Source organism: Rana temporaria, chromosome 5 (assembly GCF_905171775.1).
Source record: "Rana temporaria chromosome 5, aRanTem1.1, whole genome shotgun sequence".
Taxonomy (NCBI): Eukaryota; Metazoa; Chordata; class Amphibia; order Anura; family Ranidae; genus Rana; species Rana temporaria.
In genome coordinates, this window is record NC_053493.1 from 3,447,250 (window position 1) to 3,471,970 (window position 24,721).

Sequence of the window (24,721 nt, forward strand, 5' to 3'; positions counted from 1 at the left end):
GAGAGTTTTACATAAAACACGCCCACTACCAGCCACATTTGAATTAGGCGGGCGTACGCCGACACATTTACACTACGCCTCCGTAACTTAGGGCGCAAGTTCTTTCTGAATACGGAACTTGCGCCCTAAGTTACGGCGGCGTAGTGTATCTGAGATACGCTACGCCCGCCGAAAGATACGTAAATGTATCTGAATCCGGGCCCGTATTTTTATCACAGGAAAATAAAGATTTTATAGGAATGCCGAGGCCATAGAATTGCTCCAAGGTCGGTTTCCTTCTCTGGAGATACTTTGTAAACCGAAAAAGGTGATGGATTTTATTTTTTCCTTTCTGAAATCCCAACAAGGTGCATTTTGCAGGTGTCAGCACGCTCTGCGGAGGTACGAGGGAATGCTGACCTCCCCTCCTCCGATACGGGAGCATTCTAATTAATTACCAACCCGTCACGTGGTCTCGTTATGACATGTGTAGAACACGCAGAATACAGAAAAGGCTACAGAAGAGCTGACGTGGCGTTCTTACCATCTAGTCCAAAGGGAACACCTGGATCTGTTCTGGAAATCCATCTGCCGAGAATCACAGCCTTCATTTAAAGAGATATTCCCTAAAAAAAATATAAATATAAAATGATGTGTGTCAAGCATTTTCCTTCTTTTTTTATTATTATTCTGCAGCCTGTACCCGGTTCTATCGTTATTTCCCATATTAGAATGTCACCTAAAGGAAGGACTCTCGTTATAGTAATAAAAAAATATTGGGCCAATAAAAGACAAAAAAAGTAGCTTTAGTGTAATACTCCTGAGTTGTCTCTCACAGTACCTCTTTTCTGCCACTAGATGTCCTCAGTCTTCCAGCATTATTCAACTTCCTCTGAGTTCAGGCTGTCATGGACCCGCCTCCAGCCTGTGACTGGACAGTGCAAGGAGAAGCAGCGCAGTGATTGATGAGCTCATCTTCACTGTCACTCTGATCTCCTCCGTTTATTGATTGGTTTGCGCAAAAAGTTATAGCGTCTTCAAAATAGGGGATAGTTTTATTTATTTTTTACTACTAATGGCGGCGATCAGCGATTTTTATTGTGACTGTGATATTGCGGCGGACACTTTTGACACATTTCTGGGACCATTGTCATTTATACAGCGAACAGTGCTATAAAAATGCTCTGATTACTGTGTAAATGTGACTGGCGATGAAGGGGTTAAGCGTGTTCTAGGGAGTGATTCTAACTGTGGGGGGGCTGGGCTACCAGTGACGAGTCACTGATCGCTGCTCCCGATGAGAGGGAGCAGATGATCAGTGACAGTGTCACAAAGCAGAACAGGGAGATGCTTGTTTACTCTGTGGCCTCTCCCCGTTGTGCAGCTCTGTGACCCGATTGCAGGACACTGAGTCCGTGGGTCCCGTGGGCACCGTCATGGAGCTTGTGGCAGGGGCAAAGTGATGTAAATTTACGCTACTTTGCCCAGCTGTGCCATTCTGCCGACGTATATGTACAGGAGCCAGTCGGGAACCGGTTAAATCTCACAAGGCAGTGGCATGCAGGTCGCACGACTTTGGGGGTCGCAGCAGTGCGATCCGTAGCCTTGTGCCGACACTTTGTGAATTGTGCTTCATACTCTTGTAGGTTTTGGTTCAGACCCGTTATAATGAGTTAGATCCAGAAAAATAACTAAACACCCCCTTTGCCATTTCTCCACATTTAGTACATTACATGAAGATAAAGATGTTTTGGCGGGAGAGAGTACAAAGCTTGTAGGTCTATGTGGCTCCAAGGAGTCGGCTTGTTTATATTTTATGGGCCAGATTCAGGTAGGAGATACGCCGTCGTATCTCTGAGTGTGAGGCGTCGTATCCTGGCGCCTGATTCAAAGAATCAGATACGCCAGAATTTCTCTAAGATACGACCAGCGTAAGTCTCTTACGCCGTCGTATCTTAGTTGCATATTTACGCTGGCCGCTAGGTGGCGCTTCCGGAGATTTACGCGAGGAATATGTAAATTAGGTAGATACGCCGATTCAGAAACGTACGTCCGCCCAGCGCATTTTTCTACGTCGTTTACGTTAGGCTTTTTCCGGCGTAAAGTTACCCCTGCTATATGAGGCGTATCCTATGTTAAAGCGGTGATTCCCCCTAAAACAAATTTCTAACAATAGATTCGTAAGACCCGTTACACTGCGGGTAGGCTGGCTTTTTTTTTTTTTTTTCGTACATACCGAGATCTCGCCGTCTCGTCCCTTGGCGGTGGGCGTTCCTAGTTGATTGACGTTCCTCGGACGGGCGCATACGTGACGTCACGACTTTCCGAAAGAAGCCGAATGTCGCTGCGCAGGCGCCGTATAGAGCCGACTCTATACGGCGCCTGCGCAATGACGTTCGGCTTCTGTCGGAAAGTCGTGACGTCACGTATGCGCCCGTCCGAGGAACGTCAATCAACTAGGAACGCCCACCGCCAAGGGACGAGACGGCGAGATCTCGGTATGTACGAAAAAAAAAAAAGCCAGCCTACCCGCAGTGTAACGGGTCTTACGAATCTATTGTTAGAAATTTGTTTTAGGGGGAATCACCGCTTTAAGTATGGACGTCGTTCCCGCGTCGAATTTTGAAAATTTACGCCGTTTGCGTAAGTCGTCCGTGAATGGGGCTGTGCGTAATTTACGTTCACGTCGAAAGCAATGGCTTTTTGCGGGTTAATTTGGAGCATGCGCACTGGGATACGTTCACGGACGGCGCATGCGCCGTTAGTCAAAAACTTCATTTACGTGGGGTCATGTTTTATTTACATTAACACGCCCACCTCTTCACAATTTGAATTAGGCGCGGTTACGCCGGCAGATTTACGCTACGCCGCCGTAACTTAGGGCGCAGGTTCTTGGTGAATACAGAACCTGCCTCACTAAGTTATGGCAGCGTAGCGTATCTGAGATACGCTACGCCCGCACATAAATAAGCCAATCTACCTGAATCTACCCCTATATCTACAGGTCTGAACATGAGATTGCGCCATGAAATGAGGAAACGGAGAACATCACAAAGTGCTCTCAAGCACCTCCCTCGAGTAGAAATGATTATTTCTCCTACCAATTCTACATCATCTCCCGTCTCTCCATCGGCTCTCCTAAACCTCTTCAACAGCTAATTGATAAGAAGGAGATCTCCTTCAGAGTCATAATCAACCCAAAACGTAATGGACTCCGTCAAGCTCAAGTTTCTTGACTTTACGTTAAGAGGAGCTTCAAAAACAAACGATCGGTGGCCTGACCTTCCGATTTGAAATGTAAGTCCACCTTAATCTCTAAATCTATCCTTTAGTCAACCAAATTGATTTGAGACAATACACAATATGGCCCAAATATGTTGACCCCCCCTCTCTAAAATCATGGAGTTCGGGTATCTCCAGTAACTCTGAGTTGCGGGGTCGTATCTATGCGCCTGATTCTAAGGCCTCGTACACACGAGGGGACATGTCTGATGAAAAGGGTCCGCGGACCGTTTTCATCGGAGATTTCGGTCTGATGGTTGTACACACCATCAAACCGAAATCCGCGCGGACAGGATACGCGGTGACGTGGCCGCGCCGTGGCCGCGACGATGACGCGGCGACGTGCGCGACCCTGGAAGGTCAATGCTTCCATGCATGCGTCGAATCACTTTGACGCATGCGAGGGCTTTTGGCCGAGCGGACATGTCCGGTGAGTCATACAGACGACCGAACATGTCTGACGGACAGGCTTCCAGCGGGCATGTTTCTTTGCATGCTAAGAAACATTTGTCCGCTGGAAACTGTCCGATCCGCCGGAAAATTGTCAGGTCGGCCGTACACACGACCGAACATGTCTGCTGAAACTGGTCCGCGGACCAGTTTCAGCAGACATGTTCGGTCGTGTGTACGAGGCCTTAGAATCAGTTACGCATAGATTTCCCTAAGATCCGACCGGCGTAAGTCTCTTACGCCGTCGTATCTTAGTTGCATATTTACGCTGGACGCTAGGTGGCGCTTCTGTAGATTTACGTGAGGAATATGCAAATTAGGTAGATACGCCGATTCAGAAACGTACGTCTGCCCGGCGCATTTTTTACGCAAGGCTTTTTCCGGCGTAAAGCTACCCTTCATAAAGCAGGGGTAAGTCATGTTAGCGGCGTAATTTGGAGCATGCGCACTTGGAAAACATTCACGGACGGCGCGTGCGTAAAAAACGTCAATTACGTGGGGTCACAAGTAATTTAAATAAAACACGCCCACATCATCCACATTTGAATTAGGCGGGCTTACGCCGACACATTTACACTACGCCGCCATAACTAAGGGCGCAAGTTCTTTCTGAATACGAAACTTGCGCCCTAAGTTACGGAGGCGTAGTGTATCTGAGATACGCTACGCCCGCTGATAGATACGATAATGTATCTGAATCCGGGCCACGGTGTGATCGGTATGGTGTGGAGGTGGATCGGAACACCAATTGTGAGCCAGATCTTCTCTTTTAACAGACCCCCAAAATCTTGTCATCTGGTTTGGCCACGGTTTGGTGAGGAGGAACTTGAGTGTCCTGCACAGAGCCCTGACCTCAACCCTACTGAACACTTTTGGCATGAATAGGGATGAATCGGAACACCGATTGTGAGCCAGGTCTTCTCATCCAACATCAGTACCTGGGACGTCCTGTTATTACTCCAACATACAAAGACATTGGAGACAATTGTGCTCTTCCAACCTTGTGGTAAGAGTTTGGTGAAGACCCTTTTCTGTTCCAGCATGACGTACAAAGCCAGCTCCATATTGAAGTGGTTGTTAACCCACAATAAAAAATAAATAAAAGAAAAACCTGCATGACAAAGGCATAATGAGCTAGCATGCATAGCATACTAGCTACTAGCTCATTATGAAATACTCACCTGAGATCGAAGCCCCGTAGCGGTCCCTGTACACAGCTCGGGCTGTCGACATCGCTCCTGGAGTTATTTCCGGGTATCGTGGGCTCCGGTGCTGTGAATGGCCAGAGCCGCGATGATGTAACTCGACGGGCGTCGCCGGTAATGGCACACTAGCTGAAGCAAATGCATGTACGTGCCATTGCTTCAGTGCGCATGTGCCGATGACGTTGACACATTCTGATACAGGGGACATCCTGTGCAGGTTTAGGAGATATCCGGGGGTAGCTACAGGTAGGCCTCATTATAGGCTCACCTGTAGTAAAAAGTCAATAGTAAGGCCCAGATTCACAAAGAACTTACGCCAACGTATAACAAGTTACGCCGACGTAAGTGCAAATGTGCGCCGTCGTATCTGTGCGCCAGACCCACAAACAGATATGCGCCTAAAACCAGGCTACACCCCGCTGACGTAGCTTGCTTACGCCGGCGTAGGGTGGGCGCACATTTACGCTGGCTCCCATTGATTAGCCATTTAAACATGCAAATGAGGGAAATACGGCGAATCACGAACCTGCGGAGGCTACGCGAGGTGCGCATAAGTTGTATGTCCGGCGTAAAGTTATTCCCCATAAAGGAGGTGCAACCCAGCAACAGACATGCTCAGGTCTGCACCAGGAAACACAAGCCGGCGTATTTTATGTTGGACGTGTGTCTGGCTGGGCGTAGGATACGTTCACGGCGTACGCAGTGATCCGGCGTAGTTTAGGCAGTTGTTCCAACGTGGTTGTGAGCAGGGGGATGCGTCCACGTCACGGCGCATGCGCAGTTCGTTATATGTATCTGCCTGGCGCTCGGCCCATCATTTGCATGGGGTCACCCCTCATTTGCATGGGTCACGCCCACTTCCACCTACGCCGGTGTACGCCTTCGAATCCCACGCCACGCTGGCGCAGCGTTGGGAGCACTGGCTTGCTGAATGCATTGCTTGCCTCTCTGCGCTGCGTTGGCGTAGCGTACATTGGTTACTCTATGGCGGCGTAATGTGCGCCTTGCTCTCTGTGAATCTGGGCCTAAGAGTTTACAATCACATTAATGGCGGGGGCTACTCTGCGGTAATCATCACGGTTTTGGGATTCCCAACAAGTTCATCAAAGAAAGGGGCAGTGAATGGCCCTGAAACGCGTAGCTGTGCCCACACGTCTGATCCCATGCCAGTCGCTTCCCTGGCGAGCTCTGCATTTGGCCTACATCTGCTTCCTGGCATTACTTCACAACATCTGGCTGCTTCCCTGACCAGCTCTGGACGATCCCTTGGGATTGCCCAGCAGCGACCCCCCATAGTAGGATGACAAGCTTATTCTCATTTTATCACGTGAGAGCATTTGGGGGGGTCAATAAATCTACACCCCTTGTTATTTTCTATTCTTGCAGTATTTGGATGCACATGTTCTCTCCCATACTCTGAGTTAAAAGAAATAACAAAACATGTCTATACTAACCTGCCCTATGGAAATTGAATTACACAGATCGGGCCCAAACCGCCTCTTCGCGCAAGGCTCGACAATATCCGGGGCGCCAGGTCGCAATTGCGACAAGAATTTGTGACCTGGCGCCCGCCGGTAATTGAGGCCGCGGCTTTGCGGCCTACAAGGCCGTAAAGCCGCGGCCTCAATTACCGGCTGTCGCGGGCCAGCCGCCCGGAGGCACAGGTGCCTCCGGAGGTGGGTGTCTCCGTGCGCCCCCACCTTCCCCGCCGCGCGATCGTGGCGGGCCCGCGACGGCCGGTAATTAAGGCCGCGGCTTTGTGAAGTCCCAAGTTTCCTTCTGTGACCGGCGCCATCTGGTGGTGGCCGTTGGCATTACAAGTAAAACCAGTTCTAATGTGTTTCTCACTGTTTTCACTGCCATCTCCTTCCCTCTAATTAGAACCCCCAAACATTATATATCATTTTTTATTCTAAAACCCCAGAGAATAAAATGGCGGTCGTTGCAATACTTCCTGTCAAGTCGTATTTGCGCAGCGGTCTTACAAGCGCACTTTTTTTTGGTGAAAAAATATACTTTTTTTAATAAAAAAAATAAGACAACATTAAAGTTAGCCTGATTTTTTTTATATATTGTGAAAGATAATGTTACGCCGAGTAAATTGATACCCAACATGTCACGCTTCAAAATTGCGTCCGCTCGTGGAATGGCGACAAACATTTACCCTTTGAAATCTCTGTAGGCGACGTTTAAAAAATTCTACAGGTTGCATGTTTTGAGTTACAGAGGAGGTCTAGAGCTAGAATTATTGCTCTCGCTCTAACGATTGCGGCAATACCTCACATGTGTGGTTTGAATACCGATTCCATATGCGGGCGCTGCTCACGTATGTGTTCGCTTCTGCGCGCAAGCTCGTTGGGACGGGGCGCGTTTTCTGGCTCCTAACTTTTTTAGCTGGCTCCTAGACTCCAAGCAAATTTGTCAAAGCCTGTCTTAGCGGGTCCTCGCCGGCGCTCCTGGCCCCTCCTCTCTGTCCAGTGCCCCATGGGAGGCGGCTTCAAATGAGGCACTAGTAAGGGCTCGCTCTCGCCCGAGCCTCGCTGTTGCATTAATTGCAGGACTCCCCCCCCCCCCCCCCCCGCTACTGGCCAATGGCTCCCGTGTCCCAGCAAAGTCAACGAGACCTAGAAGTGAGGGGAGAGGAGAGCTGGGGACGTGCACAGTGCTGGATGGAATGAGGGATCAGGTAAGTATAGGGGGGGAGGAGGAAATGTTGAGCTCTAAACAGGGCCGGTGCTACCACTACTGGTGTCCCTACTCTCTGAAGCAAGCAACCAAGTCTCAGCATCAGCAGGCATAAGCCGCTCCCTTCGCACACAGTGTCAGAGGACTGTGTCCCGACTCCCGAATGAATGGAAGCAAACATTCATTCAATGATGGGCACTGGTGAAGCTGCATTGATGGGCACCGGTGAGACTGTACCGATGGCCACTGATGAGGCTGTATTGATGGGCGCTACTGGTAAGGGTGTATTGATGTGTGCTGGTGTGGCTGTATTGATGGGCGCTTGTAGGCTGTATTGATGGGCGCTGGTAGGCTGTAAATAATGGACACATTGATGGGCGCTGGTAGACTGCATTGATGGGCGCTGGTACACTGCATTGATGGGCGCTGGTAGACTGCATTGATGGGCGCTGGTAGACTGCATTGATGGGCGCTGGTACACTGCATTGATGGGCGCTGGTAGACTGCATTGATGGGCGCTGGTAGACTGCATTGATGGGCGCTGGTACACTGCATTGATGGGCGCTGGTAGACTGCATTGATGGGCGCTGGTAGACTGTATTGATGGGCGCTGGTAGACTGTATTGATGGGCGCTGGTGAGGCTGTATTGATGGGCGCTGGTAGGCTGTAATAATGGACGCTGGTGAAGCTGTAATGGTGGGCACTGGTAGACTGTATTGATGGGCGCTGGTGAAGCTGTATTGATGAGCACTGGTGAGGCTGTATTGATGGGCGCTGATAGGCTGCATTGATGGGTGCTGGTGAGGCTTTATTGATGGGCGCTTGTAGGCTGTATTGATGGGCGCTGGTGAAGCTGTATTGATAAGCACTGGTGAGGCTGTATTGATGGGCGCTGGTAGGCTGTATTAATGGGCGCTGGTGAGGCTTTATTGATGGGCGCTGGTGAGGCCGTATTGATGGGCGCTGGTAGGCTGTATTGATGGGCGCTGGTGAGGCTTTATTGATGGGCGCTGGTGAGGCTGCATTTGATGGGTGATTCATTAAAAAGGTGGGGTATACATGGGTCGGAAAAAGGGGTGGGGTCAGGGGTGGAGCTAATGGGGGCGGGGGGAGCAAAATGATGTTGCGCCTAGGGTGTAAAAAATCCTTGAACCAGCCCTGGCTCGAAAACAATGTTTAAGCTTTAAAACCACTTCAAAGGAGCTGCGACCATCACATACGTGACATTGGACATTTTCATTGGACTTCGGTTTTAGGGGCCCAGCTCCATGCCACTGGTTCCTGTGCCATAGGACAGTGTTGTCATCCATCTTTCCGGGGGCCACGCCCCAATGTTCTGACTCAACCATAATCCACTGGAAGTGTGAGAAGAAAACGGCGCAGGATCCAATATGGCGGACTAACCCAGCAGGAGATCTGACCCATGATTCTACAAGGAGCCAGCGCTGGACTCATCTGGCCCAGATTCTCAAAGGGCTTACGACGGCGCAACGCAATGTGTGCCGTCGTAAGTCCTAATAATGCCCGTCGTATCTATGCGTCTGATTCTTAGAATCAGTTACGCATAGATATCCATTAGATCCGACAGGAGTAAGTCTCTTACGCCGTCGGATCTTAAATGCAATTTTTTTTTTCGCCTCCGTCGTTTTCCCCGTCGGGTACGCAAATTAGCGAAATACGCGAATTCCCGAACGTACGCCCAGCCGACGCAGTGAAGTTACGACGTTTACGTTAGATTTGCGACGCGTAAAGTTGCCCCGGCTATATGAGGGGCAACCAATGTTAAGTATGGCCGTCGTTCCCGCGTTGAAATTTAAAAATTTACGTTGTTTGCGCAAGTCGTCTGTGAATGGGGCTGGACGCCATTTACGTTAACGTCGAAACCAAGGACGTCCTTGCGACGTCATTTAGCGCAATGCACGTCGGGAAAATTTTAGGGACGGCGCATGCGCAGTAAGTTTGGCGCGGGAACGCGCCTAATTTAATTGATCCACGCCCCCCTACCCGGATCATTTGAATTAGGCGGGCTTGCGCCGGAGATTTTACGCTACGCCGCCGCAACTTTACAGGCAAGTGGTTTGTGAATCAAGCACTTGCCCGTAAAACTTGCGGCGGCGTAACGTAAATGAGATACGTTACGCCGCAGCAAAGATGCGGCGATCTACAAGAATCTGGCCCATATGCGTTTTGTTTCCTCTTCTCTGCGAGGATTTCCTCCCCGACACCAACACACAAGACCCGCAGTCGCTAATAATGACAGTAATAAAACATTCAAATGTAATTATTCAGAAATAAGTGGACTTTGCACCGCAGCGTGTTCTCCGCAGAGCGCCCGGCGACATCAAGAAAAACTGCAAAGCCATTTCCACGGCGGATCTCAGGCGCCACCTGCTGGACAAAAACAGAATGCAACGCTCGGGAAATTGTTCTTCCAAAACTGCGAATTAACCTCTTCGTGTCTCATTGTAACAACGAGCGAAGGCGCGGGAACATTACAGCCAATCCCGAGCGAGGGTTCTATCCAAGGACTGCGGACATGGAATAGAAACCAGAGAAACTAGGGCTAGAATTGTGGAGTGAAGAAGAAAATTTAAGTGTACCACCTGCGAGAGAGTAGTGTGGAGGGTATGACAGTGGGCAGTATTGGTGCTGGGTAGTAATGGTATTGGGCAGTACTGGTGCTGGGTAGTATTGGTACTGGGCAGTACTGGTGCTGGGTAGTATTGGTACTGGGCAGTACTGGTGCTGGGCAGTAATGGTATCGGGCAGTACTGGTGCTGGGCAGTAATGGTATTGGGCAGTACTGGTGCTGGGCAGTAATGGTACTGGGCAGTACTGGTGCTGGGCAGTAATGGTACTGGGCAGTACTGGTGCTGGGTAGTAATGGTATTGGGCAGTACTGGTGCTGGGAAGTAATGGTATTGGGCAGTACTGGTGCTGGGTAGTAATGTTATTGGGCAGTGCTGGGTAGTATTGGTATTGGGCAGTAATGGTACTGGGCAGTAATGGTGCTGGGTAGTAATGTTATTGGACAGTATTGATATTGGGCAGTATTGATATTGGACAGTATTGATCAGTACTGGTATTGCACAGTATTGGTACTGGGCAGTAATGGTATCGGGCAGTACTGGTGCTGGGTAGTATTGATATTGGACAGTAATGGTATTGGACAGTATTGATCAGTACTGGTGCTGGGTAGTATTGGTATTGGACAGTATTGGTATTGGACAGTAATGGTATTGGACAGTAATGGTATCGGGCAGTACTGGTGCTAGGTAGTATTGATATTGGACAGCATTGGTACTGGGCAGTAATGGTGCTAGGTAGTATTGATATTGGACAGTATTTATATTGGACATCATTGGTACTGGGCAGTAATGGTATTGGGCAGTACTGGTGCTAGGTAGTATTGATATTGGACAGTATTGGTACTGGACATTATTGGTATTGGACAGTATTGATCAGTACTAGTATTGGACACCATTGGTACCGGCCAATCATTTGGAGTTGCCCTCCTTTGTAGCTATAACATCCTCCACCTTTCCACAAGAGGTTGGAAGGTGTCTGTGGGAATTTGTGAGGTCAGGTTGTACTGATGTTGGATGAGAAGACCTGGCTCACGATTGGCGTTCTAATTAATCCCAATGGTGATCAGTAGGGTTGAGGTCAGGACTCTGTGCAGGACACAGGAGTTTCTCCACACCAAGGCCCGGATTCACAAAGCACTTACACCGACGTATCTCGAGATACGCAGCGTAAGTGTAAATATGCGCCGTTGTATCTGCGCGCCGTGCCCACAGAACTAGATACGCCTGAAACTAGGCTTCATCCGACCGACGTAACTTTCCTACGCTGGCGTATCGTGGGCGCATATTTACGCTGGCCGTCTCATTGCAAATATGCAAATGAGGGAGATACGCCGATTTGCGAACATAGTTGCGCCCGGCGCATAATATACACGGTTTGCGTAAGGCTTACATCCGGCGTATAGTTATTCCCCATCTATGAGGCGCAACTCAAGCAAAGGTATGGACCAGGGAACACAGCCGTTGTATTTTACATCGTTTACGTCGTAGTACGTGAATATGGCTGGGCGTAGGTTACGTTCACATCGTAGGCAGTGATCCGACGTATCTTAGGGAGTAGTTTCAACGTGATTCTGAGCATGCGTACTGCGCATGCACCGTTCATTTAAGTACTTGTCTGTCATTTGTCAAAGTGATTTCAATATCCTGAGTGGACGTCACATGACGTCCTCAGGATATTGAGCCGCTGCGCGCCCCCGGGGGCCCCCCTTTTCGGCGATCGTTGTTGTGGGGTCTCAGTCTGACACGGCTGATCATGATGTAAACAGGAAAAGCCGGTAATCGTCTTTTCCTCACTCGCGTCTGTCAGAAGCGAGTAGAGGAGAGCCGATCGGCTGCTGCTCTGACAGGGGGGGTTTGTGCTGATCAATTATCAGCACAGCCCCCCCCCCCCCCCCCGAGGATGCCCACACTGGACCACCAGGGATGCCACTAGACCACCAGGGATGCAAAACACAGGTATGCCACCCTAGACCACCAGGGATGACAATGACAGAAATGGATGCCAATCAGTGCCCGCAATGGATGCCAATCAGTGCCCACAATGGGCATCACTGATTGGCAGGCATTGTTTGGCACTGATTGGCATCCATTAGTAAAACACATATGTTAGTGCCACCTATCAGTGCCCATCTATGCCCATCCGTGCCACCTATTAGTGCCCATCCATGCCGCCTATTAGTGCCCATCCATGCCGCCTATCTGTGCCCATCCGCGCCGCCTATCCGTGCCCATCCGCGCCGCCTATCCGTGCCCATCCGTGCCGCCTATCCGTGCCGCATATTAGTGCCCATCATCCGTGCCCATCAATGCCACCACATCAGTGCCTCCTCATCGGTGCCCATCAGTGCCGTACCATCAGTGAAGGAGAAAACATAGTTATTTACAATGGCCCAGATTCAAAGAGATTTGCTCTTTTTTTGCGGAGGCACAGGGCAACGATTTTGCCCTGCGCCCCCGCAAATTTGCGCCGCTGCCCTCGATTCACGGAGCAGTAGCTCCGCAAATTGCGAGGGCGTGCCGCCAAAATTGCCCCATGTAAGCGCGCGCAATGTAAATGATCCCGCCGGGGGCGGGAATCATTTAAATTAGGCACGTTCCCGCGCCGATCGTAAAGCGCATGCTCCGTCGGGAAACTTTCCCGACGTGCATTGCGGCAAATGACGTTGCAAGGACGTCATTTGCTTCAAAGTGAACGTGAATGGCGTCCAGCGCCATTCACGTTTCACTTACGCAAACGACGTAAAATTCGAACGCCGCGACGCGGGAACGACGGGTATCCTTAGCATTGGCTGCCCCTGCTATTAGCAGGAGCAGCCTTAAGCTAAGCACGCCGTACGGAAACGACGTAACTTGCGTACGCAGGGCCCGCGCAACAATTGTGAATCGCCACGCAGATTTTAGGCTGCACTCGGCGTTACGATGTTCCTGAATCAGGAGCATTCGTAACGCTGGAGCAAGTAAGCAATTGCGCTGCGTAACCTATGGTTACACAGGCGCAATTGCTTCTTGAATCTGGGCCAATGTTTTATAACAGAAACAAAATAAAACTTGTTTTTTTCTAAATTTTCGGTCACCCAGAGGTGATCAAATACCACCAAAAGAAAGCTCTATTTGTGGGTACAAAATGATACAAATTTAGTTTGGGTACAGTGTAGAATGACCGCGCAATTATCATTCAAAGTGCGACAGCACTGAAAGCTAAAAATTGGTCTGGGCGGGAAGGTGTATAAGTGCCCACTATGGAAGTGGTTAAATTGCCGCCTTGTGGTGGTGCGCTCGCGACCCTGCCACGAGCCCCGTGCCCGTGGGACCTGCAGACTCAATGTCCGGCAGTGTCCCACGATCGTGTCACAGAGCTGAAGAATGGGGGGATGTCAGTGTAAACACAACATCTCCCCGTTCTGACTAGTGACACTGTCACTGATCGTGTTCCCTGTCATCGGGAACAGCGATCTGTGACATGTCACGGCAAGCCACGCCTCCTAACAGTTAGAAGCACTCCCTAGGTCACAGTACACCTCTTCATTTCCCCCTACAGGTTAACCCCTTCACTGCCAGTGTAATTTTTACAGTAATCAGTGCATTTTTATACCACTGATTGCTGTATAAATGACACTGGTCCAAAAATGACATCAAAAGTGTCCGATGTGTCCGCTATAATGTCGCAGCCACGATAAAAATCGCTGATCGCCGCCATTACTAGTAAAAAAAAAAAAAATATTAATAAAAATGCAATAAAACTATCCTCTATTTTGTAGATCCTATGGCCCAGATTCTCAAAAGAGATACGACGGCGCATCTCTGCCTAGCGCCGTCGTATCTATGCAACTGATTCTTAGAATCAGTTACGCATAGATATCCATTAGATCCGACAGGCGTAAGTCTCTTACGCCGTCGGATCTTAACTGTATTTTTTTTTTGGCCCGCTAGGTGGCGCTTCCGTTGAAATCCACGTCGAGTATGCAAATTAGCGAGATACGCAAATTCCCGAAAGTACGCGCGTCCGACGCAGTAAAGTTACAACGTTTACGTTAGGCTTTTCCCGGTGTAAAGTTGCCCCTGCTATATGAGGCGCAGTCAATGTTAAGTATGGCCGCCGTTCCCGCGTCAAAAATTTATAAAATTACGTTGTTTGCGTAAGTCGTCCGTGAATGGGGCTGGACGTAATTTACGTCCACGTCAAAACCAATGACGTCCTTACGACATCATTTAGAGCAATGCACGCTGGGATATTTTAGGGATGGTGCATGCGCAGTTCGTTCGGCGCGGGGACGCGCTTCATTTAAATGAAACACGCCCCCTACCCGCCGAATGTGTATTCCGCCGGGTGATTTACGCTACGCCGCCGCAACTTTACAGGCAAGTGCTTTGTGAATAAAGCACTTGCCCGAAAAACTTGCGGCGGCGTAACGTAAATGAGATATGTTACGCCCGCACAAGTTTTCGCCCATCTACGTGAATCTGGGCCTATAACTTTTGCGCAAACCAATCAATAAACGCTTATTGCGATTTTTTTTTTTACCAAAAATATGTAGAAGAATACGTATCGGCCTAAACTGAGTTAAAAAAAAAAATGTATATCTTTTTTGGGGGATATTTATTATAGCAAAAAGTTAAAAATATTGGTTTTTTTTTCAAAATTGTCGCTCTATTTTTGTTTATAGCGCAAAAACTAAAAACCGCAGAGGTGATCAAATACCACCAAAAGAAAACTCTATTTGTGGGGAAAAAAGGACGCCAATTTTGGTTGGGAGCCAGGAATAGGAAAGCCGGAGCGGAGACCCACAGGGCCAGATCCTCGTAGTGCGGCGCATTGTTGCGGCCGGCAAAGCGTATCTCTGATACACTACGCCGCCGTAACTTACAGCGTATTTTCCTTATCCTCAAAGAAGTTGTGCCGTAAGTTACGGCGACGTAGTGTAATTTTGGCGGCGTAAGGGCGCGCAATTCAAATCGATGTGATGGGGGCGTGTTTTATGTAAATACGTCGTGACCCGACGTAAATGACGTTTTTTTTTTAACGGCGCATGCGCCGTCCGTGGGGGTATCCCAGTGCGCATGCTCGAAATTAAACCGGAACAAGCCAATACTTACGACGGTGACGTCATTCTACGCAAATCCCTATTCGCGAACGACTTTCGCGAACGACGTAAAAAATTCAAAATTCGACGTGGGAGCGACGGCCATACTTAACATTGCGTACGCCTCATATAGCAGCTTTAACTATACGCTGGAAAAAGCCTTACGGAAACAACGTAAAAAAATGCGCCGGCCGGACGTACGCTCGTGGATCGCCGTATCTAGCTAATTTGCACACTTGATGCGGAATTCGACGGAAACGCCACCTAGCGGCCAGCGGGAAAATGCACCTAAGATCCGACGGCGTACTAAGACGTACGCCAGTCGGATCTAGCCCAGCTTCAGGCGTATCTTGTTTTGTGGATACCAAACACAGATACGCCGGAGCAACCTAGAAGTTACGCGGCGTATCAATAGATAGGCCAGCGTAACTCAATTGTGGATCTGGCCCAAAGTATTTTTTCCAGATCTATGATTGACTATTAATACATTTTCACATTTTTACAATTACAAATCTTTTTTTTTTTTTTCTGTGAAGGTTTATCCCAGGATAAGAAGAATTGATCCTGATGCATGTTAAATTATTAATTTCATTTTGTTATTTGTTGGGAAAAAATTGGAATTGCAAAAATTATTGCACCAGCAATCAAAACTTATTTGTAAAGGAAATTTTTTTTTCCCTAAATTTTTTTCCCCCTAAATAGCTTCCTATTATAGGAACCCTCCTTTACTCTATCCAAAAAAAAAAAAATTCTGCTCATAGTTCCACTTTAAAGGGGTTGTAAAGGATTTTTTATTTCCTAAATATCTTCCTTTCCCTTAGCGCCGTCCTCCTTCACTTACCTCATCCTTCCATTTTGCTTTTAAATGTCCTTATTTCTTCTGAGAAATCCTCACTTCCTGTTATTCTGTCTGTAACTCCACACAGTAATGCGAGGCTTTCTCCCTGGTGTGGAGTGTCGTGCTCGCCCCCCCCTCTGACTACAGGAGAGTCAGGAAGCTCTCTACGTTGCAGATAGAGAAAGGAGCGGTGTGTTAGTGGGCGTCCTGACTCTCCTGTAGTATAAATTGCATTTAAATTGCATTCTTTATTGTGAAAATGACAGTTGCAGTTTGGGAGTTAACCACGGGGGGCGCTGAACGTGTTAGGCTTCACCTAGTGTGTGTTTACAACTGTAGGGGGGTGTGGCTGTAGGACTGACGTCATCGATTGTGCCTCCCTATAAAGGGGATGACACGATCGATGCTGCCACCACAGTGAAGCACGGGGAAGCCGTGTTTACATACGGCTCTCCCCGTTCTTCAGCTCCGGGGAGCGATTGCGATAAACGAATAGCCGCGCCGTCGTCCCGCATCGCTCCCCGAGGGGATCCAACCGCCGCATGTAGCGGGGGGGGGGACCCCCACCCGCTAGAAGGCAGGGACGTACAGGTACGCCAATGTGCCTGTACGTGCCATTCTGCCGACGTATATATACATGCAGTGGTCGGGAAGGGGTTAATGACCAGACCAATTTTCAGCTTTCGGTGCTCTCACATTTTGAATGACAATAACTCAGTCATACAACACTGTAACCAAATGAAATGTTTGTCCTTTTTTTCCCACAAATAGAGCTTTCCTTTGGTGGTATTTGATCACCTCTGCGGTTTTTATTTTTTTCGCTATAAATGAAAAAAGAATGAAAATTTGGTAAAAAAATGAATTTTTCTTCATTTCTATTATAAAATTTTGCAAAAAAGTAATTTTTCTTCATAAATTTGGCCAAAAATGTATACTGCTACATATCTTTGGTAAAAAAATAAATGGTGGATATTATTTAGTCTGGGTGACAGTTATAGGGTCTACAAGCTATGGTGCCAATTACTGAAGATTGATTAATTTGATCACACCTGATGCACTGACGGCCTCTCTCATTTCTTGGGACCCTAATATGCCAGAAAATAAATAAATACCCCCCCAAATGACCCCCCAAATACTTGGAAAGTAGACAGGCGGCACTGATGTGGCACTGCAGTGGCGCAGGTGGAACTGATGGGCAATAAAGTGCAATAAGCGTTTATCGATTTATAGTGTCTACCAAATACGGGATGGTTTTATTGCATTTTTATTAATAATTTTTTCTTACTAGTAATGGCGGCGATCAGCGTTTTTTTTTCCGGGACTGCGACATTATGTCGGACACTATTTTGGGAACATTGTCATTTTTACAGCGGACAGTGCTATAAAAATGCACTGATTACTGTAAAAATGACACTGGCAGTGAAGGGGTTAAGTGTGTCCTTGGGAGTGATTCTAACTGTGGGTGGGCGTGGCTGGACGTGTGATGTCACTGATCGTCGTTTCCTATGACAGGGAACAGACGATCAGTGACAGGCTCACTAGGAAGAACGGGGAGAGGTTTGTTTACACTCACCTCTTCCCGTTCTTCCTCTCTGTGACCCGATCGCGGGACACCGGCGGCGATCGGGTCCGCTGTTCCCACGGGGATGGTCACGGAGAGGAGGACCGGGTCGCAAGAGCGCCGCTGGCGGCAGGCTCAGGACCCACGGCTGGGATCTTAAAGGGGACGTACATGTACCCCCTTGTGCCCAGCTGTGCCATTTTGTAGACGTATATGATCGTGCGCCGGTCCTCAAGCGGTTAAGCTACGACTTTCATGGCCCTCAAGTTGCATGAAAGTCCAACCAAACTAGTGCAGGAACTACTTTAAAGTGGCTGTAAATTCTGTGCCATCACTTGTACCTACAGGTAAGGTAAGCCTATAACAAGACTTACCTGTAGGTACCTTGTATATCTACTAAACTTGCACAGTTCAGGAGACATTCAGTATATGTGCTGTTCCAATGTCACCGGCGCATGCGCACTGGAGAAACGGGCTGCTGCTGCCGTTTCTCCAGAAGTCGCGCCATAACCGACTGGTTCCTGCACGCAGGCACGGGGGAGGGACGTCATCGCAGCTCCAGCCAATCGCAGCGCTGGAGCCGTGAACCCGGAAACAACTCCGGGGGAAGATTTCCGGGCTGTACTCGGAGGGCCGACGGCGATCCAAGGCATCGTTCTAAGGTGAGAATTTCATAATGAGCTTGTATGCGATGCATTACTAGCTCATGATGCCTATGTAATGCAGTTTCTTTTTTATTATTATTGTGGGTAAACAATCACTTTATTATGGCGTTTCCCCTCCTACCTTTGGGGCTAAAACACCTTGGAGGATGTCTGTGGGAATTTGTGTCCATTTGTGAAGTCAGGTACTGATGTTGGTTGAGAAGACCCGGCTCATTCCAATTCATCAACACAAATAGGTAGATTCACAAAGAGTTAGGCCGGCTTATCAGTAGATAGGCCGACCTAACTCAGAATCTACGCCGACCTAAGTTTAAGTGTATTCTCAAACAGAGATACGCTTAAACATATCTAAGATACGACGGCTTGCGCCGTCCTATCTTAGGTTGCAATACTGAGGCTGGCCGCTAGGTGGCGCTTCCATTGCGGTCGGCGTAGAATATGTAAATTAGTAGATACACCGATTCACGAACGTACGCCCGGCCGCCGCAGTACATTTACGCCATTTCCGTAAGGCAATATCAGGCCTAAAGTTATTCCATCCTGTAGATGGAATAGTAATGTTAAAGTATGGCCGCCGTTCCCACTTCGAAATTCGAAATTTTTACGTCGTTTGCGTAAGTCGTCCGTGAATAGGGATTTACGTCGTTTACGTCCACAACGAAATCAATAGGCCTGTGCGGCGGACGTAGCCGCAATGCATACTGGGAAATGTAGGCGCATGCGCATTAAAAAAAAAAACGTCAAAAACGTAAGGTCAAGCCCCATTAACATAAAACACTCCCCCTTAGACACATTTGAATTAGGCGCCCTTACGCCCGCCCGCTTTAGGCTACGCCGCCGTAACTTAGCAGGCAAGTACTTTGAGAATCAAGTACTTGCCTCGCTAACTTACGGCGGCGTAGCCTAAACACGCTAAGTTACGCCGCCGCAAAGTTAAGCCCATCTCTCTGAATCTACCTAAAAGTGTGGTTGAGGTCAGGACGGTGTGCAGGAGATTTAAGTTCCTCCACACCATGTTACAAGAGCGAGAACCGGAAGGTGTGTGTGTAAACACACAGCTCCCGGTCCTGTCAGGGGGAGAAATGTATAAACAGCGATCTGTCATTTCCCTATGTCAGTCCCCCCCCCCTTCAGTTAGAACACACCTAGGGAACATAATTAACCCGTCCCCGCACCCTAGTGTTACCCCTTCCCTGCCAGTGAAATTTTTATAGCACTGGTCGCTATAAAAATGCCAATGGTCCCAAAAATGTGTCAAAAGTGTCCGCCATAATGTCGCAGTACCGATGCTAATCGCCGCCATTACTAGTAAAAAAATAAATATAATAATAAAAATGCCATAAAACGACACCCTATTTTGTAGACGCTATAACTTTTGCGCAAACCAATCAATAAACGATTATTGCGATTTATTTTTATGAAAAGTAGGTAGAAGAATACGTATCGGCCTAAACTGAGGAGAAAAAATGATTTTTTTATATATGTTTTTGGGGGATATTTGTTACAGCAAAAAGTAAAAAATATTCATTTTTTTCAAAATTGTTGCTCTATTTTTGTTTATAGCGCAAAAAATAAAAACCGCAGAGGTGATCAAATACCACCAAAAGAAAGCTCTATTTGTGGCAAAAAAAGGACGTCAATTTTGTTTGGGAGCCACGTCGCACGACCGCGCAATTGTCAGTTAAAGCGACGCAGTGCTGAATCGCAAAAAGTGGCCCGGTCATTGACCAGCAAAATGGTCCGGGGCTGAAGTGGTTAAATGGGTTGTAAACCTTTGTGTTTATTCATTCACCTTAATGCATCCTATGCATTAAGGTGAATAAACACCTTGCAGTGTCCGGCCCCCCAGCCCCCCCCAGTTTTACTTACCTGAGCCCTGAATATCCCACGGCGGCTCTCTCGGTCCTCCCCACAAGAGCCAACCCCCTTTATGGGAAGCTCTCTCCAGAGGGGGTTAGCTTGCCGCCAACTGCCCCCCGCATCATTGGATGTGATTAACAGCAGCGCGAGCCAATGGCTGCGCTGCTTTCAATCTAGCCAATCAACGGCCAGACTTCGTGGAGAAGAGGACGCCGGGGGACGCGCACAGCAAGTAAAATGGGGGGGAGGGGGGGATGTCATTGCCAGGTGTTTTTTCACCCTAATGTTTTTTCACCTTAAGGCCCCTTTCACACGGGGCAGAGGAGGTGCGGTGGCGGTATAGTGGCACGATTTTTTAGCGCCGCTATAACGTCGTATTTACCGCGATGTAAGGCCGCTAGCGGTGTGGTTTTAACCCCCGCTAGCGGATGAAAAAGGGTTAAAACCGCCGGCAATGCGCCTCTGCAGAGTCGCATTGCCGGCGGTTTTACCACGGCTTTCCATTGATTTCAATAGGAAGGAGCGGTAAACACCCCCGCTCCTATATCGTTCCAAAGATGCTGCTTGCAGGAGATTTTTTTTTCCTCCCGCCAGCGCATCGCCTCAGTGTGAAAGCCCTCAGGCGTTCACATTGAGAATGATGGGGCAGGTTTATTTCAGGCGTTATTTATGCGCTATTTTTAGCGTTAAGACGCCTGAAATACGCCTCAGTGTGAAATGGTTATCATGGAATATGACTTGTCATGCGACTCTGATGTTCAAAGTCACATGACGACTTGCACAAGTGTGAATGGGGGGTGTTAAATATTTCCCAGACTGACGTCATATTTGTTATTGTGATTTAACCACTTCCAGACCGCCGCATGTACATTTACGTCGGCAGAATGGCACGGACAGGCACATCAACTTACATGTACGTCCCTGCCTAGATGTGGGTCGGGGGTCCGATTGGGACCCCCCCCCCCCCCGGTACATGCGGCGGTTCCCGTGGCTTCAGGAGCGATCCGGGACGAGGGCACGGCTATTCGTTTATAGCCGCTCCGTCGCGATCGCTCCCCGGAGCTGAAGAACGGGGAGAGTCGTATGTAAACACGGCTTCCCCGTGCCTCACTGTGGCGGCGCATCGATCGAGTGATCCCTTTTATTAGGGAGACTCGATCGATGACGTCATTCCTACAGCCACACCCCCTACAGTTGTAAACACACACTAGGTGTACCCTAACTCCTACAGCGCCCCCTTGTGGTTAACTCCCAAACTGCAACTGTCATTTTCACAATAAACAATGCAATTTAAATGCATTTTTTGCTGTGAAAATGACAATGGTCCCAAAAATGTGTCAAAATTGTCCGAAGTGTCCGCCATAATGTCGCAGTCACGAAAAAAATCGCTGATCGCCGCCATTAGTAGTAAAAAAATAAATAATAAAAACTATCCCCTATTTTGTAAACGCTATAAATTTTGCGCAAACCAAATCGATAAACGTTATTGCGATTTTTTTTACCAAAAATAGGTAGAAGAATACGTATCGGCCTAAACTGAGGAAAAAAAATGTTATATATGTTTTTGGGGGGATATTTATTATAGCAAAAAGTAAAAAATATTGCATTTTTTTTCAAAATTGTCGCTCTATTTTTGTTTATAGCGCAAAAAATAAAAACCACAGAGGTGATCAAATACCACCAAAAGAAAGCTCTATTTGTGGGGGAAAAAAGGACGCCAATTTTGTTTGGGAGCCACGTCGCATTACCGCGCAATTGTCTGTTAAAGCGACGCAGTGCCGAATTGTAAAAACCCCTTGGGTCATTGGTCCGGTCCTTAAGTGGTTAAATGAAAAATTTATGAGAAAATGATCAGAGAGATAAAATAATGAGCAGAGCCACTCATGAAGTAAATGTACCTTTATGCGTTTAATTCTTGTACATCAGTTATCCTGAGTGCAGCGATTTCCATGAAGGAAGAGGAAGATGTCCTAAAAAGAATGATTGGGTCCAATAGTCATTGGCTGATTTATTGGGTCCATGTCATTTACTCTGCAGCCTGTAGGTGGCAGTACTGTCAGTGGAGAATATGGAGCTGTGATGATGAATTAACTAATCAGACATTGAAGGCGCCGTTATCCCCAATGTGTTCTATAGATACAGTGCTGTACATTGCTATGGCAGATACAATATGATATGTACTGTATATATATATATACCGTATATACTCGAGTATAAACCGAGTTTTTCAGCACATTTTTTTGTGCTGAAAATGCCCCCCTCCGCTACTTGAGTCACCTTTTTGCACCTGATCTCCCGGACTTTTGGGGACCCGGTACCGGCCTGCTGTTGGACCCCAAACTTGGCACACATGTAGCCCCCCTCTTCCTCTACAAGTGTGCAAAGTTTGTTGTCCGGGGGACCTACGGCCAGGGAAACACTGATTTTTCAAACCTGGGCACCCTTTCCATAGACTCCCATGTTAAACGGTAATTTCTCTGGTGATTTTGGGGATCCCGGTACCGGCCAGTCGTAGGTCCCCTGAACCCGGCACACATGTAGCCCCATTTCTCCTCTGTAAGTGTACAAAGTTTGTTGTCTGGGGGACCCCTTCCATAGACACCCATGTTAACACTATCCCTCCCTGTAATCCCAACACTGACCCCCTGTAATCCCAACACTAACCCTCCCTGTAACCCCAACACTACCCCTCCCTGTAATCCCAACACTAACCCTCCCTGTAACCCCAACACTAACCTTCCCTGTAACCCCAACACTACCCCTCCCTGTAATCCCAACACTAACCCTCCCTGTAACCCCAACACTAACCCTCCCTGTAACCCCAACACTAACCCTTCCTGTAACCCCAACACTAACCTTCCCTGTAACCCCAACACTACCCCTCCCTGTAATCCCAACACTAACCCTCCCTGTAATCCCAACACTACCCCTCCCTGTAATCCCAACACTAACCCTCCCTGTAATCCCAACACTAACCCTCCCTGTAATCCCAACACTACCCCTCCCTGTAATCCCAACACTAACCCTCCCTGTAATCCCAACACTACCCCTCCCTGTAATCCTAACACTAACCCTCTCTGTAACCCCAACACTAACCCTCCCTGTAATCCCAACACTAACCCTCCCTGTAATCCCAACACTAACCCTCCCTGTAATCCCAACACTAACCCTCCCTGTAATCCCAACACTAACCTTCCCTGTAATCCCGACACTAACCCTCCCTGTAATCCCAACACTAACCCTCCCTGTAACCTCACAACACTAACCCTCCCTGTAACCCCAACACTAACCCCCCTGTAATCCCAACACTACCCCTCCCTGTAACCCCAACACTAACCCTCCCTGTAACCCCCAACACTAACCCTCCCTGTAATCCCAACACTAACCCTCCCTGTAATTCCAACACTAACCCTCCCTGTAACCCCAACACTAACCTTCCCTGTAATCCCAACACTAACCCTCCCTGTAACCCCAACACTAACCCCCCCTGTAACCCCAACACTAACCCTGCCTGTAACCTCACAACACTAACCCTCCCTGTAACCCCAACACTAACCCTCCCTGTAACCCCAACACTACCCCTCCCTGTAACCCCAACACTAACCCTCCCTGTAACCCCAACACTACCCCTCCCTGTAACCCCAACACTAACCCTCCCTGTAACCCCAACACTAACCCCCCCTGTAACCCCAACACTAACCCTCCCTGTAACCTCACAACACTAACCCTCCCTGTAACCTCACAACACTAACCCTCCCTGTAATCCCAACACTAACCCTCCCTGTAATCCCAACACTAACCCTCCCTGTAATCCCAACACTACCCCCCCTGTAACCCCAACACTAACCCTCCCTGTAACCCCAACACTACCCCTCCCTGTAACCCCAACACTAACCCTCCCTGTAATCCCAACACTAACCCTCCCTGTAACCCCAACACTAACTCTCCCTGTAACCCCAACACTAACCCTCCCTGTAACCCCAACACTAACCCTCCCTGTAACCCCAACACTAACCCTCCCTGTAACCCCAACACTAACCCTCCCTGTAACCCCAACACTAACCCTCCCTGTAATCCCAACACTACCCCTCCCTGTAACCCCAACACTAACCCTCCCTGTAATCCCAACACTAACCCTCCCTGTAACCCCAACACTAATCCTCCCTGTAATCCCAACACTAACCCTCCCTGTAACCCTGAAACTATGACGAGGTACTGACCCACCACAATCCTCTGTCCTGCCTTCTGTCCACCTGGTTTGGCCCCACCTGTATTCCTCCTCAGATTGGGCCGACACATTTACTCGTCTTCTCCTTTTCTTGTAAATTGAGAAGTAATCCTATAAAATGCTGTTATTTTCCCAGGAAGACCCTCATCACCTTGAACTCGGAGCGCGTGAGCTGAACCGCGGGAGAATGAAGGACGAGCGCGATGCCGAGTGTTTATTCATCAAAATAAATCATAGTGAAGGAGTCCTGATAAGCGGCCGGCAGATTCTTCCATGAGTGATGGGTGTCATTATCACC